Here is a 19,771-nt window from a genome sequence, read left to right on the forward strand (position 1 = left end):
GAGGAGTAATCCTATTGATTTTATTTCCAGCTCGTCACTTCAAACAAAGAAAGCAAAACAAGGTCTTTCAAGAATCCTAGATACTTTGAGGGAATGGTTTTATAAATAATTGAGTTACACATCCTGGGAGAAAATTATTCTTCTTTTCTTTTGTTTGACTTTTCTTTGAAATTTTTACTTTTGTTTACTTCTAAATAAATTATTTGAATGAACAGGATTCTGAAAAAAAGAGTTAACTGTACCTGATAATATATAACACAGATAAATATTATTAGCTGATTTATGGCCTATTATATTTGGAAAGGTCTATAATGAAAACTTACTCTCAGTTTCTAACTGGTTTTGTAATTGATTATTGAGTGGTTTCAAGTGAAGGAAAGCAGAATATACCATCCTAAAATAATATACCACTTTGACATAGGTTTATTTTGAGCTAAAGGCAATTGAGACGTAGACACAAGAAAAGTCTGCCTTCCCCCATTTGCTTAAAAGCAGGATGAAAATTTATAAAGGTGTCCCCTACTCTGTATGTAGAAGGAAAAAAGTTAATCACCGATCACCTGTCATCTGCGACAACTCTCAACCCTTTCAGCCCAGATATAGCACTACAAGAACCTGCACGAGCCCTTTCTTCTATTAGTTTCCTCCATGTATTCACCTTTCTCCTGTTTGCTACCCTAAAAACTCAGTCTTGTTTTTTATCTTGTCACTTCCCTAAAATGTTACAGTTTGTTGTTGTTGTTAGGATGCTATGTAAACTCCAATTATAATCACCCTTTGAGTTCCTCATCACTAAGTGTTCCCATGTGTAAGTGCAATATGCACACTAATAAACTTCATGGTGGATTGTTTTTTGTTAATCTGCATTTTGTTAATCTACGTTACAGAGCCTCAAACTTGTAACTAAAATGGGTAGAGAAAAAAGATTATTTTTCCTTCCCTACAGAAGCAACTGTGGATTTCTGATACAACGTCTTATTCCTACCTTCCCAATAGGGAAAAAAGAGAGAGGCTTTTGAAATCTGCTAGCGTGATATAAGTAGAATTTATATAACAATACAATGATACTTAAAAATGCGTAGATTCACAGGTCAGAAAAATTGCTGCGAGTATTTTGCCAGTTGACCAATGAAATAATTTTATAGCCATTTCCATTTTCAATTTGCTTTCTTTTTAAATAGATCATTGATTTTCATTAGTACATAAATTTTCTTCTTCGGATTTTATGCATATGATAAATTTATATAAACGTCCGTGGTTAATTTAGAGATTTTAAAGCCATAAAACCCAGCTCTTGTGTAAGTCTCCAAAGAAACTAAACCAAATATTAAGAACAATGAATAACAAGAGTACATAAAATCAGGAATAGGGATAGAGAAAGAAAATAACAGTTTCATTAGCTGCAGATGCACATGTTTTTCTGTTAGATGATTCCCAGTGACTTCAATAAATGTGGGGTCCCATTCTTTGTGATTCGGGTCATCTGTCTCCTTTCCTTCAAGTCCCATTGCGCTTTGTTATATGTCTCTCTGTTAGAGTAGGTAGCTAGGCAGACATGAGCACGGCAGGAAAGGGCCCCTCCAGGAGTGTCAGGCGACCATCAGGTGACGGTCAGTCCATTGTTAAATTGTCCTTCTAAAATAATAATTGGTCGCAGCCAGCGCCAGTGAAAGGCAGTCTCTCAATAGATAGAAAACGTCTTCCGAAGGCTGAGGGAGGAGAATGGCGTGAACCCGGGAGGCAGAGCTTGCAGTGAGCCGAAATCGCGCCACCGCACTCCAGCCTGGACCACAGAGCTAGACACTGTCTAAAGAAAAAAAAAAAGAAAGAAAGAAAAAAGAAAACACCTGAAGCTGGTGATTAGCAGCTTCCTGATAAGATCGCAGGAGCTGGGTGAGTGGGCTCAAGCATGTACACTAAGAGGCAAAAAGGCAGAGCTTAACTGGTATATAACCTTGCTCTAAGAACACTTGACAGGTAACGGAAAAGCACCTCAAATGAGCATGTGCAGAACTTCAGAAAACCCTCTGTGCATGGAGCCCCTCCCAAGGGCTGGCAGGCCACTGCGCATGTGGATAGCCCACTCCGAGGGAAGAATCGGGGGGGAAGAACTGCAAACCCCAGAATGATACCAATGTGTAAAACCCTAAGTCAGGGGTCAGACGAGGCGCTTGGATCTCTAAGGTTGCTCACTTGGCCTTTTTTCAAGTGTACTTTATTTAGTTTTTTTTTTTGCTTTACAACTTTTTTTTTTTTTGAGATGGAGTCTCCTTTGTTGCCTAGGCTGGAGTGCAGTGGCACAATCTCTGCTCACTGCGCCCTCCACCTCCCAGGTTCAAGCGATTCTCCTGCCTCAGCCTTCTGAGCAGCTGGGACTACCGGCGCGTGACACCACGCCCTGCTAATTTTTTGTATTTTTAGTAGAGACGGGGTTTCACCGTGTTAGCCAGGCTGGTCTCGAACTCCTGACCTCGTGATCTGCCTGTCTCGGCCTCCCAAAGTGCTGGTATTACAGGCGTGAGCCACCGCGCCCAGCCCGCTCTACAACTTTTAAATAAACTCTCACTCCTGCTCAGAAACTTGCCTCAGTCTCTCACTCTGCCTTATGCCCCTTGGACGACTTATTTCCTTTGAGGAGACTACAATTGAGTTGCTGCATACCTGTATGGATACACTGCTGCTAACACCTCCCCTATGCAGTCTCATGTGAGGGCATATCTGTATCTTTTCACTTAACATTCGTTCATTAATAAATAATTTCTTTTATGTTCGGCCTTTCTGGATGACATTCATTGTGGGGTTATCTCACTCGTTTTTAAATCCCAAGGTCTAACATAATTTATCTAGTAGCTTTTAAATACATCTAAACTTAATGAACATATTAAAAATAGATTATACTGGGGAAATTTAGATAAAATTTAAAATCATTCTCAATTTTGGCTTTAACAGTCATAAATTGGTAGATCTTAGGTAAGAGTGAACTTTTGTAAGTTTTAATTTGTTTATTTGTAGGTGAAGATGATTAAACTCACCATTGCACTCACACACCATTCGATGCGTACTCATTCCACCTTTGTATTTGATTTTCATCCCATCTTTATCTTTAACTCAAGGCTCCCTCTCAGAAATTGACTGAAAAGAATAAGTGAACACATTCTCGTCATTAAAATAAGAGGAGAAATCTGTTCTGTCCTAGAAAACAACTTGGGGGTTTCTTTTTAAGTAAATAGTATTGGACCTCTGAAGTTATCACCTAAGTTGGCAATTTTTGAAATTAGAGGTAATATATTCTCTATATTTAAAGCCAATTCTCTATATTTTAAGCCAATTTGAGTCATTTTTGTTACATCTCAAAGTCTATAAAAATATACTTCTCACCCTTTTTCACGAAGATTTAACATGGCTTAAAAAATATTTCAGTGCTTAAGCAGGCCACACATCCAGTAAATATTCAAAATTTTACATAGAGAAAGCAAGATCATTATTACTATATTCTTTCAAAATCTTTTAAAATTTCCCTGACCTAAACATTCAAAAGGATGAATAACTAAGAAGATTTGTACCTTAAAGACTGTGTTAGAGCCTGAGGGATCAGTGGAAACATTGAATGCCTTTTCATTTGATGGCAAACTAATGGTTGTTTGTTGCAGCTGGCACGGCTTCTAATGAATATCATATTGCCTCACAATTCAAGTGGCTTAAACGGTAGTTTGGAAGACCTTCACATGTATCCACCACAGATCTTTTTTTCCTGAACAGTGCTACATTATAAATTAATGAAAGTAGATTTTTATTCTGTCCTTATATTGCTTTTTTTCTTAATTTGCTAGTAGTAGTAATGCTAGATTCTCTCCTAGGAATCACTGAGGTGCAGAAAAGTTCTACTAGGAAAATATAATGCTGCCTACCTAATTGCCTCCACTAGGTCTAAACCACCAGGAGTGGCTTATGCAGGCAGCATTATATTTTATATCTATCCTTCAAATGTGAACATATGAGGAGAACAATATAAGCAGTGAAGAAGGGGCTAGGACTGGGTCTTATAGTGAACCATCAAGACTTAGAGCTATCATACAACCTCAAGGATAAAAAGAGCAACAGGAGACAAATTGAGTCCTCTTTGGTCACGTTGGAAATAGGCAAATACTGGCAATTTATTTTAACGATCCACAATTCTGTAAGTAGATTGGCCTGGCTTAAATTACCTAGGTAGAGGATGAATACCAGTATGTTTTAGTGACATTTTGAAGAGCGTGGGTGGGCCTTTGATTTTATTTATTTCCCTTAACAACATCTTTTCACCTTAAAGTTTTCTTATCAGTGGACTTCCTCCTCAGAGAACCTCTGGGTTCAACATCTTATTTTCCTCCTTGCCAAAATTTAATACAACTTATTTCCTCTTTCAATATCCAAAACATATAAAAACATGCCAGATAAATAAAAATCATCATAGAAGGCTAAAAGTTGATGGAAGAGATACGATGTTTAAATTTCACCTAGGGCCAGGGGTGGTGGCTCACACCTGTAATCCCAGCAGTTTGGGAGGCTGAGGCAGGCAGATTGTTTGAGGCCAGGAGTTCGAGACCAGCCTGGCCAACGTGGCGAAACACTGACTCTATTAAAAATACAAAAAAAATCAGCTATGCACGGTGGCTGATGCTTGCAATCCCAACTGCTTGGCAAGCTAAAGTGGAAGAATCACTTGAACCTGGGAGGTGGAGGTTGCAGTGAGCTGAGATTGTGCCACTGCACTACTGAGTGCAAGACAGAGTGAGATCCTGTCTCAAAAAATAATTAATTAGTTAATTTAATTTAATAAATCTCACCTAGAAAAACCTCTAAAATATTAATAACTAAGATAGGGAGAGAGGATTCAGTGGAGATACAATTTATACAAAATGGCAAAATAGATGTAATTATTGAAACTATATGATAGAGAAATTAAGATTCTCTTTAGAATTTCTACACTATATATTTAAATTTGCCAAAAAAGTAGCATAAAAAAGTAGTATAATTAGATGTTTGATCTGAAATAAATTGCATAAAATATAGATTAAAAATCTGACAAAAAAATCCTGGATAGACTTTTGAAGCTGAGGGCATGTGTAGCCTTTCAATAACAAAAGTAAACATGTTTCTCAATGTTTTCCAACTTAAGAAAAAAAATCATTTCAGGTTTTGCTAATATTTGTTTCATAATTAAAATACCCTTGAGAAAATAAAGTTCCCTTATTATTCTCATCTTTGCTGAATAGATCATCAAACATTACTTATTCATTGAAATTTCAGGTATGTCTCTTGCATAATTTCCATTTATACCCGTAACTTCTTACACTGGAATAAAAACTTACCCAGAGGCAGCAGGCTGGCAAGCTGGCTTTGTCACAGTCATCTTAACTCCTCCTGGTTCTTTAATCTCCAATCGGTTTTTCACAATACTAAATGATCAACTTTTCCTAAAATATAAGCTTTTCTCTTATTTCATACCACAATTTAAAAATATTCACAGTTTTTTTTTAAAGGTATGCATTGCTGAGATTGAGATTTTCCTCGTCCTTTCCAAGGCTTTAACAATCTCTCTCACTGAGTCACCCAACTGTGTTCCTCCATAAGTATGATTTGTAGCCTTAAATTGCAAACAATTCCTTTTGGAGCAGGCATCTCTTAGAACATTTAACACATCCCGGTCTTTAATATTTTCAAGATCTTGTTTCATTTTCTGTTCCTTGAAATGCTCTGCTCCTTTTGTTGCCCCTTCTCCAATCAAATCATCGAATTAAGGCTGAACTCAATGACAGTCTTCACTATGCAGCATTTACACAGGAATCTTTGTTCTCAGAATTCTGTCTACTGTTTTCTTTGGACATCACACATTTGAGCATATTAATTTGATTAAGTTGTGTACTTAATAAGGAGGATCCAATGCTATCATGGGTCATGGGTCTAAAGGCTAAAGCTCTGGGGCCATAACAGATAAGGCCTGGACACAAATAGCTCCGCAAGATCTGTGAGCATGGAGACATACTTTGGGTAGTATTTATTTGTTTGAAATACTGGGATGTTTTGGGCAAATGCAATTCAAAGAAGATTATGGAGGAAATAAAGCATGTCTACTCTATCTCATTCAAGTAGTAAACACTCATTGCTTGTCTGTGCAGTATCTGATAGCATGAATCATTTCTCGTTTTCCAGGACTACTGGCAGGGAGCAGTTCAGTTTGTAGCCTAATGCAACTGCACTGAAATGTGGTCTTATTAGAGCTAATGTCAGTGAATCTGTCAAATTCGACATGAGTTCTTGTCATTGTCTCCAGAGCAACGAGGTATTATGTTGATCAATCTGCATAGTTGCCAACTGCTTGACATCACTCAGTTTTCCCTGAACTTTGAATGAGTTCATGGCTATCAATCAACATATATATGGGGAATTCTTTATTTGGAAAGTCTCATGGTATTTATATTACCTAATCTTTTGTGATTTAAGCGAAATGTATTGGTGAGCAGTGCATCATCCATAATATGGAGAAGGTATACTTGCACTTTAAGTTAAATTTCAGATTTTATTAAGCTATAGACATTGAGCTCATACTTTAAGTAACCAAACATAAAGCACACTGTATTCGCTATTTAATTTCCAAACTTGTGACTGTTGCCTGCCTATATTTATAAAATTGTAATTATCAAAGTAGGTTTTAGATTACCAAGTAGTTTACTGAAAGCTCATGATTTAATATTGGCAATTCTACATAAAGCAACTGTTTAGAATTATCTTGATGATTTCTAACTCAAGGGCATGCATTTTTTGTGAAGAGGGAATTTTTAGCTGGTTTTTATGGGGAATAATTGTAAAGAGAGTATTAAATGCACAAATGAATGATTGACTAGGAAGTATAATTACCTGACGGGTTCATCTTGCCCACTGTTTAGAAAAGCCAATGCACTGAGAATAGCAGGTTTTTGGCAGCAAAGACAAAGTTTAATAATCACAGGGCCAGCCAAGCAGAAGAATGGAAGTTAATTTTCAAATTCATCTCCCCAGGAACTCCCCAGAGTCTAAGGTTTTCATGGATAATTTGCCTAGTGGGGGGCTGGGAAATGGGTGCTGCTGGTTGATGGGGGATGAAGTCATAGGGATGTGGAAAACAATCCTTGTGGCTGAGTCAGCCTCTGGATGGGGCCACAGAACCAGTCGAGTCATGAGTCCCGGGTCCAGGTGGAATCAGTGAGCCAGAGCACAAAAGTCTGAAAAACATCTCAAAAGACCAATGTTAGCTTCCACAGTAATGATGCTATCTACAGGAGCCAACTGGAAAAGTCACAGACTTGAGACCTCTGACCACATGACTCCTGAGCAGTAAGGGGTTATAGAAAAGCAAGCCGAAGTGCAATAGCTGATTATTGTATATCTACATTTTAGTTGAATTCAGGCTCCTCTTGTAATCCTGACCTTGTAGCCTTCAATAGTTTTGCCAAGACAGTCTCAGTCCCCAAACAAGGAGAGAATCAGTTTTAGGAAGGGACTATTATCATTCTTCCTTCAACATTAAATCAAAGCTAAATTCCTTCCATGGTTAGCTTGGCCTACGCCCAGGAATGAGTGAGGACAATCAGCCTACAAGGCCAGAAGCAAGATGGAGTCAGGCAATTAAACTAATCTCACTGTAATAATCCTTACAAAGGCAGACTCAGGTTCGAAAATAAGCTTTAAGGTTGGAAGTTAGAAAAAAACCTTCTTGTCACTTTCCTTGACTTCTTGTGAATCAATATATGACTACATGCCTGCATACAAATACGGGCACCTTTGAGTCCACTACCATCTGTTAATCCTAACGTCTCCTCGTTAATTTAATCACCAAGTTCTAGGCACTTCCTTCCTAAATTTAGCAGCTGACACAACTTTACTCAACTCTTGTCTAACACAAATGACTTCAACAAATTCACACTACGGGGGCAGGATATTGTGTAAGCCAGTTATTTAACAGTTGGACTGGAAGATATTTATCCTTATCTCTCAGAATTTCTCATCAGAATTTGATGCTTGGCTAAAATAAGGGGAAGTAGTTTAACTAATTAATTAAGTTACTAATTGATTAATGATTCATCATGTTCCGCTTAAAGTCCAAAATTCTCTTGGCGACACTCAGGCCCACTATGTTTATGGATAGTTTTCACCTACAAATTAGACAAGAGACACATGAAAGAGTCAGCTGGAAGCTTTTGCCAGAAGTCCTCCGAAACCAACCCTTTTCAACTTTTCAACTCATCTTGACAATTCATTTCAGAGCCTATGTACGTTCTTGTGTGAATAAAAACCCTCTGGGGTGGGTTAGTCCTGGTTATCTCTCACATCTCAGATGTTTACCTGTAATCTCTTTCTCTAGCTCTAACATATTCTTTGCCTTTGTTAGAAGTCTTATGTGAGTATCCTCTGTGGAGTCTGTGAACTCTTCTGCGTTTTTGAACATGTGTGATCATTCTAGTTATCAAATATGATTTTCTATGCACATCAGTTACTGTCTGTACACCATCAACCTTGGTGTAATTTGAAACTGTAAAACTTTCAATAAAAAGATCTCACCATATCTTCTTAACACTCCATCTTTTTTGCTGAAATCTATCCTTTTGTCTGGTTTATTAAGCACTGAAGTGCTTACTCCTTACCTAGCAAGACAATTCTGAATTTGCTTTCTAATGTTTTATGCATCTGATATTTTAAATTCTGTGATGCATTGATTCAAGCAATCTTTTGGCAACATTCAACTGCTTTTTCTGTTTTCCTTTGTCAAAACTACCTGAAAAAAATTTCAGGTAGCTGGGCACAGTGATTTATGCCTGTAATCATAGCACTTTGGGAGGCCTAGGCAGGCATATTGCCTGAGGTCAGGAGTTCGAGGCCAGTCTGGCCAACATGGTGAAACCCCGTTTCTACTAAAAATACAAAAAAATTAGCCAGGCGTGGTGGCATGTACCTGTAATCCCAGCTACTCGGGAGGCTAAGGCAGGGGAATTGCTTGAACCAGGGAGGTGGAGGTTGCAGTGAGCCGAGATGGCGCCACTGCCCTTCAGCCTGGGAACAGAGTGACACTCTGTCTCAAAAAAAAAAAAAAAAAAAAAAAAAAAAAAAAAAAAAAAAAAAAAAAATTCAGGTCTAGATTAACCAAAGTATGTACTTCATAAAAAAAAAAAAAAAAAGATGATTGGCTGATAAAACAAAAATCTGGTAAAAATGGAGATGTTTCCTCTTTTGTTATTTCATGTTTAGCCATCTCAGCTGTGTCTCAAAACTGCCTAGGAATTTTATTTTTCTAATAGTCACTGGTATTTATACTTTTTTCTTTGACAATAGATGGATAATTCACAGGATAATAAATGTCTAGGGCTTTAAGAGAATGTTTCTTGGGTAATACATCATCTTAGAGAAGAGTGAATAAGACCTACCAATTTTTTCATTAATATTAACTTGGCCATCAGAGGGAAGTAACAAGTTTAAAAATGTCACTAAAATTGTTCCCAAGACCAGCCTTAGTGAACTTTTATCTGACTTGGTGGTAGAACCTGGGGTTCAGGGCTCCAGAAAATAAAGGACCAACAATTGAAAAAATTGTTTAGAAAATTTAAGATAGAAAGGTAGGACTGTTTTGAGAATAAGGTCAAAGAGAAATACACTTAAAGGAGAGTGGAATTATTTCTTATTAAGCACAAAACACAGAATAGTCTCTTCACACTGCAATTCCAAGGAACTGAGTCCAGTTGGTAAATATATGCTAGGTTTCATCAGCATTAAGAACACTTCAAGCTGGGGCTAATGGTTTACACCAAAAATCCAAGTACTCTGGGAGGCGGAGGTGGGAATATTGCTTGAGGTCAGGAGTTAAAGACAAGCCTAGGCAGCACAGCAAGACCCTATTTCTATGAAAAATATAATATAAAATATAATATAAAAAACATAGCTGGGCATAATGTAACATACCCATAGTCCCAGCTACTCAGCAGGCTGAGGCAGGAGGATTGCTTGAGCTGAGGAGATCAAGGTTACAAAGAGCTATGATCATGCCATTGTTCCAGCCTGGGTGACAGGGCGACAGAGCCAGACCATGTCTCAAAAAACAAAAACAATAAAAACAAAACTCCAGGCCCAGGCCTGTCATACCTACATGAACCTAGAGCTAGTGCTTGTAAAAGCTATGACAGTGGTCAGCTACAGTTCCGAGAACATCACTTAATGGCACAGGTTTCAGTAGCATGATGAAGCAGCATTGGCTGTATCAAACTCAAAGGACAATAATTTTGAGAGCAGAAGGTAGGAGTGACAACTGCACATATAAAATTCTTTGGGCTGGGCTCTGTGGCTCATGCCTGTAATCCCAACACTTTGGGAGGTTGAGGCGGTTGAATCATGAGGTCAGGAGTTTGAAACCAGCCTGGCCAATATGGTGAAACCCCATCTCTACTAAAAATACAAAAATTAGCCAGGCATGGTGGCATGCACCTGTAATCCCAGCTACTCAGGAGGCTGAGGCAGGAGAATCACTTGAACCCAGGAGGTGGAGGTTGCAGTGAGCCAAGATCATACCGCTACACTCCAGCCTGGGTGACAGAGCGAGACTCTGTCTCAAAAAAATAAAAATAAAAGAATACTTTGGACAGTGGGCAACAGAACTCACAGTGAATTATCTGAATATGGTGGAAAGAGATTTAGAAGTAGGTAATAAACCCAAAAAGGATAAATGGGTCCAAAAAAAATCAAAGTTATTTTCTTACGCTTAGTGTTACCTCCTTTGTCATTCTAACCATTACATAAATATTTATTCACTCTATATGATTACACAAATTAATCTGAAAAGGAAATATTACTTCCCCCAAATTGTGCATTATTCCTTAGTTCTCGTTATTTCTCACAGTATGGCTATGTGATATGATACAAAATTAAATACTGAACACATTCAAAACATTAAAACACAAATATAAAAAGAACTTTCTTATATTTAAAATGCAGCTGGACAGTGGCACACACCTGCAATCCCAACACTTTGGAAGGCCAAGGAAGATGGATGTCTTGAGCCCAGAAGTTCAAGACCAACCTGAGCAACATAGTGAGACTTGCATCTGGGCAACAAATTTAAAAATTAGCCAGGTGTGGTTGCACACACCTCTAGTCCTAGCTACTAGAGAGCCTGAGGTGGGAAGATCACTCGAGCCCAGGAGAACAAGGCTGTCAACAGACTTGAAATTTTCTCTCTTGATGTACCCTAGCCTGCCACCAAGACACCTTCCATGGCCACTTCAACCTCTGGCTCATGGTTGTGTTGATGTGAATGCAAACCCAGCTCTCTGCCTGCAAAGGATATATGTGGCCAGGACAGCAAATCAAACATTCAGGCACCAGGTCTTCCCAAGTTCCCAAACAGACTTTCCATAATTTCCCAAAGATATTGAGACTCATCTCCTTCCAGACCCCACCCCTAGAGCATCAGAGATGGGAATCTAGAAGTCATCCAGACTCTCCAGCCCATTCTCTAGTGAAATTGGACTTGAACCCAAAGAGGCAACCCACTACCCACAAGTACACCATCCCAGATGGCTAGCATTGACCTTCTGCCTCCCCTTGAAACACCTTACCTGAGTCCCGTCAAAGCCCACACTGTTCCCCAACCTCCACCATCCAGACATGCTCCAGAACAGCCCCTCAGAAATGCTTGGATGAGATGGGACAAAGGATGATGGAGATCCAGGTTCAGAATGACTGCCTCATTCCTCCCTCCTGAGAAATTTGTACCTTCTGATCAGAGCCCCCACCCCCTAGGGCCCTTAGCTCTTGTTTCAGGAAATGCCCCCTAAGAGGATTTTCTGGTCTTTTCCTCCTCTGAGAAGAGTGCCCAGGAATGAGACTTCTATGCTAGGTAATGTATGGTCTATTCTCACATGACTTGATTGACTGATTAACTCATGCCCTGAGAAAGAAAAAGATGCAAGAATATCCTGTCTGGTGAATCCCTGCTTCTTAGTTGTGGTTCCTGTGCCAATGGTGGAACCCCAAGGAATATCAGGTACTGGACACACAGACACTGCCTAATAAAGTTGTATAAGTTTAAGTTTAATATAAATGGAATGTATAATATCATATAAAAGTTTTGTCACTTAATTTGATAAAAAAACTGAGTTAAATTTTGTAAGGGTATTAAAATATCATTTTAAAGGGAAGCTGTGAGAAGTATGTGCAATTGACGTGTAAATGACTGAATTTGAGGTAATTCTGCAAAGGCCACCTATGAGTATGAAGAGGGGTCTGCTACTTACTTAATAAGACATCTACTTCCAAATCTGCTACTGACTTTATAAGACATCTACATCCAAATCTTTGCTGTTTTTAGCTATTGCCCTCTCATACTATTTTTTTGTACTCTGAAGGAGCATTTCTATGGAAACCATAATAGGGATTTTGCTAATTTTAGATTAAAATCATTACAAAATTGTTTCATCAGTTCATGTTATTATTAACCACATGCTCCTACAGATGGCATATTGCACATGTGTGTTGATTTGTCCTTTCACCTGAGGTCAATTGTTCTTAATTTTACGTATTTCAGATAGAAGAGATCTTTCAGTTACCATGTGCTCCATGGATCTGTACCTTGTTAGACATACATATTCTCAGGAAAAACCTAGATCTATTTTATCAAAATCTGGATTTTCAATAATATTTCCAGGTGATTTACAAGCACATTAATGATTGCTAATACAGGTAATTCTATTTTTTAAAGGGGAAAAGGTCACGGGGGTATATTAATTTGTTAAAAATGTTCAGTTAAGGTTGTAGATTTTGATGCATATACATCTTATCTCACAAAAAATAACTAGAAAGAACAATAAAACAGGGGTGGGGAATGGGTTGAAGTATAGATGAAACAAAAATGGTACATGATTAGTAATTGCCGAGGCTGGGTGTCAGGTCTATTATAATATTTTGTTGATTTTACATATGTTTAAAATGTTCTGTTAAAAAACACCTGTATAAAAAGACAAAGTTTATCTACAACATTAGTTCTTAAGATTGTGGTTACCTTTGGGAAGGAAGAGGGAGAAAATGGTTTTCAGGGGCAGAACAGAGCTCATTCTATTTCATCATTGCAGAAATGTATTTCCCTTGTAATAATTCATTGAGTTTTACATTAATGCTTTGTGCATGTACCCCTGTATGCACATTATACGTCAATAAATATTTAAATACTAATAAATTAAATTAAATCAAAATGCCAAGCCATTATTTATAAATGCCTGGAATTTTAGATAATGTCAAAATATTCATTAAAATACATTTATGCACCTTTAAGCATCTTTTATGAAGTTATAGGGTTTTTTGACATTAATATTCAATTTGATGTAGACTGTAGTAAAATGACTAAATTGATGAAATTATGTATAACTGAAAGTCTGTATATTGGTAGCTGATTCAGATAAGTTTAAATGATGGCATGTTTTGATATAGTGGTATTACTTAAGCACTACTTGCAATGTGTCTTAAAAGATGTTTTTCACCGCATGCAGTGGTGAGATTCAAAGATACTTTCTGTCAGAATGCCATCCTGGGAATATACCTTTTGTTTTTCTATATAGTGCTGTTTTTTCTTTATAAGCATCAGTGTCTATCTGTTCCCTGTTCACTCTTATGAAGTCAAGTGATTTATTCTAGTTGCAAATGAAAACTAACTCCCTTGAATTGTCAAATAATTTGAATCCTATGGTTCATGCGAGAAAATATTTGCAACCTATAGTAAGTAGTAAGTAATGCGAATGTTACCTGATAAAGTATAAGGTCAATAGTATATCAAACTAATTAATATCAAATATGATAACATTTTTTCCCAAATTATTTCTTGGTGATCCCATTTGTTCCTATTAGCAAAATTTGAAGCACTCTATTTTCTTCTCTTACTGCTACATCTCCTTTCTCTGACCCTCTAAACTGACTCAAAACCCTAAATATTTACCCAACACTAAAGAGTCATTGCTGTGACTAAATGTCAGGGAAGGGAAAATTTTGGTATATTGTGAATCTACCTGTCTACTTTCAAACCATAAACTCCAGTTCTTTTCACTTTGACCATTGCACAATATGACTTTGTTAGAAATTAAGACCATATGGCTTCACTGAACTTGTCAAGTGCCACAGAGAGTGTCTTCTTCTGTTTTGTGCTGCTATAACAGAATACCTAAGACTGGATATTTATAAAGAACAAAGATTTATTCCTTGTAGTTCTTGAGACTGGGAAGTCCAAAGTTGTGGGGCCTGCGTCTGGTGAGGGCCTTCTTGCTGTGTCATCCTATGGTGGAAGGTAGAAGATCTAGAAAGCACACATGCACATGTGTACAAGAAAGACAGCAAGAAAGGGAGAAGGTTAAACTCACATTTTTAGCAGGAACCCACTCCTGTGATAAGCTACCCTCACTCTCTTGGTAAAATCAACAGTAAGAATGAGCTCTGCCCTCATGACCTAATCACCTCTTTAGGGTTTCACCTCTGAACACTATTGCATTGGGGATTAAGTTTCCAACACATGAAATTTTGGGGACCATATTCAAGCCATATCAGAATCCCTCACTTATCCTAATCACTAAATTAGCAGCAGATGCTTTTAGAGGAATAATAATTCTACTGTTTCCAGTGTTATGATTGACAAAGTGTGTCTAACATATAAAATTGCAGGTTTCAACTTAATTTTTTACAAGGTTTTAATATACAAGCCTATGATCACACAATCTTTCCAAAATGTCTTAGTTGTCTGGATTTGCAGAGTAAAGAGGCACTACCAGCCTCCTTGTAATTTTGTGCCACAAACAGATTTACTCCACAACAAAGTAAACCAGAGCTACTCAAATTACGCTTTGTTACCAGGCTACAATGTGATAAGTAGAAAAGCTGAGAATACACTTTTATGTGAATATATTATTGTGACAGTACACAAGTGCATTAGCAGTAGATTCCTTTTTCTGAATCTTGAATAGACTGTGTTGGGTATAGGGAAAAACATTATGAGTTCCATGAGATGTGCTAAAAATGCATGGTCGGGATCTTTTTTTAGTTTAGTTTGTTAATTGTATACATGTATTATAATCTGAGGAAATGTAAGCATTTTTTTAACTTTTTTCACAAACACTTAATTTAAATCATCTTTTGTTTATGATTTAGCACTATCATTTGAGAGGATATAAATATTTGTCTTTTATATTTTTAATCTTAATTTACAGATGCAAAACTACTTTCATGTTTTTTTCTGTCAATAACTCATTTTGTTCCATCATTAAACCAAAGATATTACAAGAAAAATTGAGCATACTGTTATTCTAATTAAATTTTAACTGAATGCCTTTTCTCAGATGTAAATTGACATGATTTTCACTATTCCAGAACACAAAGATGATGATAAATCTGCACAAGAAAAGATTGTCTAATCAAAGTCAGAAGTGACATTTAGAAATATGAGGTAATCTAAGAAACATTTAGAGTGCATTTTAGCTTTGGCAGTGTCAATAGTTCAAATAGCTCTTATGACACAGAGCAAGTTTTCTTGATTTTTGAGCTGCAATGGAATCCAGATTTTGAAACTACGTAGTAGTGGGACACATACAGAGGTTCTATTACTCAGCTGTTTGAATTTGCCCCTTGTCTTCACCTCCTGCTAACTGTGTGACCTTGGACAAGTTACTTACTCTCTCTGAGCTGTACTTTCAATATCTGTAAAATATGAACTACTTATAGTGCCTTCATGGGCTTTTGTAAGGAGCAGCTAGATAATCCATGCTAATGCATGTAAGTCAGCACCTGACAAGTGTGCTCCAAATATTAACTGTTATTATTGTTAATAACAGTTAACAATAATACTTAACTGTTATTAAGTACTTAAATTATATCATTCCTTAATATTTCAGTTCAAAGTTATGACGCCCATGTCCTTGCATACTCTCCTGTTCTCTCGTGTTCCCTAAGGTAGCGATTTTGTGGTGAGACTTGATGAAGGGATCCAAATTAACTAGGAAAAGGTTAATTACGGGTAATACTTGAAGCTAGAGGGGATGTGGCACGGTAAAATATGAATTTTAAAGGGCCAGTAAATCTGGAACAGACAGGGCAATAGAAGAATAATCGTATTGTGGGGAAAGTGGAAGATATAGCAAAGTTCGTGGAGCCATGACCAAAAAAAAGTTGTTATATGGCATGTGAGGTCCAGAAAGCCAGCAAAGTAGTTTAAAGCTAGGAAAAGTCCTAATCTGGTTTGATTTTTAATCAAAACATTTGGTCTGCAATGAAGATAATGGATTGAAGGGGAATGTCCCTTTTATACAAAATTGAGATGACAACAGTTTAAAGTATAGACTTTGAAAACGTAATGGATTAAGTTTCAGATGGCACCTGTGAAAAGATAGGTGTCAGAAGGAGAAACTTAAAAGGCTGCTCAAGATTTGGAGGGTGATGTCATTAACTAACATTAAGGGTAGAGGGGAGGGAGAGGGCTAAGTTGCATTTGAGTTAAGATGACTTTGTGGCATCACTGAAGAACAACTTCAAGCAATTTCATATATGTATCTGAAAAAATAAAAGGTCTACACTCAAGATGTAAGTGTAGAACCACTGGTGTATAGTATTGGGGTCATAGCCATGGGCGAGAGTATAGAATAAAAAAAGAATGATATTCCCAACATTGAACAACAAAGTCGAATAAGTGATCTGAAGAAAGAAAAAGAAAGAAAGAAAGAAAGAAAGAGAAGAAGAAAGAAAGAAAGAAAGAAAGAAAGAAAGAAAGAAAGAAAAGAGGGAAAGAAAGAAAGGAAGGAAGGAAGGAAGGAAGGAAGGAAGGAAGGAAAGAAGGAAGGAAGGAAGGAAGGAAGGAAGGAAGGAAGGAACATTATCCATATTAAAGTAACTATCAATACCTATATTGAAAAACAAGAAACTGAGGCTGGCGATAGAGTCAGGGGCCAAGGATGGGGCTTAAAGAGCAAATGAAAGAGCCAGGAAATAGAATAATTAAATTTTCCTGATTTTTTTCTTTCACATTCTGTTTTGTTGGGCACTGAAAATTAATTTGAGAATGTTCTTGTTCATACAGACAAATAGATGCATGTCTAATTTATAACAATTGACACAAAATAACATGTATAAAAAGGAGACGACTATGTAGATATACACACAATATTATGATATGATTGAACATTAGAATGAGGAAACTCCAATGTCCTTATTTGCAACCAAGTGATTTGAATTTCTGGTTCTGTATATCACTGCATAGCCATTAATTATAAACTAAATTGATAAATTATTGTACATATGATTTTAATAAAAAGGGAAAATAATAAATGCACTTTATTAAAGAAATTAAAATAAAATAAAAGATGTTAATTCCCATTTCAGGAAAAGAAACCATTTAACTAAGACATGGCAAAAATGTGATGGAGTGATTCAGAAAGGCAATAAAGATCACAATAAGAAAGACATCAAATCCTTATGGATGAAGTTTTCTCATAATTAAAATAATTTTTCATTATTATCATAGCAAAAGTTTAATCAAGGAAGAAATTAGAGCCCTTCAGCATGAAACGAGAAATGAGATCAGAAGGATGGTAAAACAGCTGAAGTATTAAATGAGTATTTCCTAATGCATTTATAAAGAATAGCATTAATGGGTCAAGAACTGAACATTCCTAATTAATATATCTTTTACTAATTCTTAAAAGATCAGCTTTTTAAGTTGGCATTCTAATTTGCCTTCAGCAAATTTGACAATACTAGAAATTAAAACCCAATAATTTTTACTGATCCTATTGGGCTTTATTTTTTATCTAAAAATATTAAAATGCCATGACAGATTTAGCAAAAGCTATTTTAAAGCCTCAATCAATTTGCCTGTTAATGCCAACAAAGTGATTCCAATAATTGCTTTATGACCTCAATAAATAGAGAAGGCTAAACTATTTTTGCATGTTTTTCCAAATTATTTAATAACTTCTTTCAATAATAAGCAATGCATATGCAAGGTAGAAAATGTGGAAAGTACAGAAAAACATATAAAGGAGACAAATATAATTATCCCTAATCTGACCATCCAGAGATCATCATTAATAACATAGACAGTAGACATGCACAGAGAGAGCGTCATAGTAAAGAAAGCTGTAAAGGAAGTGGTACTTTTTGGCTGGGGAAACAGCAACAATAATAAAGATAAGGAAGTTCAGTAAAGAGTTCAAGTTGTAAGGCCATTTTGTTTATAAAACTTGAAGCTTTGCACAGATAAATTTAGAAATGTAAGGGAAAAAAAGATTAGGTGTAAAAGCAGATCATGAATAAAAGCACAGAAAATAAAATAAAGGATTATAAGTACATATTTTGTTTACTAAAGTTCCTTCTGCAGGTAAAATGCATATCCTCCTAAAGAAATTAAAATTCCCGGTGGATGATGATTCTGAAATTTGCAATTTGAATTATGTGAAATGTATCTTATGTGAGAGGACTTGGGAACTGCTTTGGGTTTATGGTTGTGGATAAACATACTCCTTGGTGGTATTACCAACGTAATGTTGAATGAAGAAAATCTACACAGGTTGTTGGAGGCAGAATAATCTGCATTAGTCAACTACCTCTGTCTATAATAGGCAACTTCAAAGTCTTCATGATATTTAAAAGGAGAAATTTTCTTTTCACTAGAGGTCTCCACTTCAGTTGGTCTGGGCTGGGCCCATTTAGGTGTCTATTCTTCGGTTGGTCCTATCTCTAGGCTAGATATTATGGTTTTCTGCTACGCATCTATTTATTTTGGGGGCCAAGCTCAGAACAGAGGCCATCTGAGGCTGGTCTTCACATCTACTAGAATTCCATTAATCATAGCACGTTCTACAGCCAAACCTACCGCCAGTGTGGTGGGCACCATGGTAGAATGAATATTTACTGAACACTGTGTCTTTATTTATTTATTTATTTTTGAGACGGAGTTTCACTCTTGTTGCCCAGGCTGGAGTGCAATGGTACGATCTCGGCTCAATGCCACCTCCACCTCCCGGGTTCAAGCAATTCTCCTGCCTCAGCCTCTGAGTAGCTGAGATTACAGGCATGCCACCAACCCCGGCTAATTTTTGTATTTTTAGTAGAGACGGGGTTTCATCATGTTGGTTAGGCTGGTCTTGAACTCCTGACCTCAGGTGATCCACCCACTTCAGCCTCCCAAAGTGCTGGGATTATAGGCGTGAGCCACCACGCCTGGCCTTTTTTTTTTTTTTTTTTTTGAGATGGAGTCTCGCCCTGTGGCCCAGGCTGGAGTGCAGTGGCAGGATCTTGGCTCACTGCAAGCTCCACCTCCCGGGTTCCCACCATTCTCCGGCCTCAGCCTCCCGAGTAACTGGGACTACAGGTGTCTGCCTCCACGCCCAGCTAATTTTTTTGTATTTTTTTAGTAGAGACGGGGTTTCACTGTCTTAGCCAGGATGGTCTCGATCTCATGACCTTGTGATCCGCCCATCTCAGCCTCCCGAAATGCTGGGATTACAGGTGTGAGCCACCGCACCTGGCCTTTTTTTTTTTTTTTAAGAATGTAGTTCAATGGTTTTATTTTGTGTGTGTGTGTCTTTTTTATTTTACATTTGTATTTATATTTTTTATATATTTAGGGGGTACAAGTAAAGTTTTGTTACATAGATATATCATATAGTGGTGAAGTCTGGACTTTCAGTGGCGCCATCACTGGAATAGTGTACATTGTACCCATTAAATTAAATTTCTCATCGCT

This window comes from Symphalangus syndactylus, chromosome 5 (genome assembly GCF_028878055.3).
Source record: "Symphalangus syndactylus isolate Jambi chromosome 5, NHGRI_mSymSyn1-v2.1_pri, whole genome shotgun sequence".
Taxonomy (NCBI): Eukaryota; Metazoa; Chordata; class Mammalia; order Primates; family Hylobatidae; genus Symphalangus; species Symphalangus syndactylus.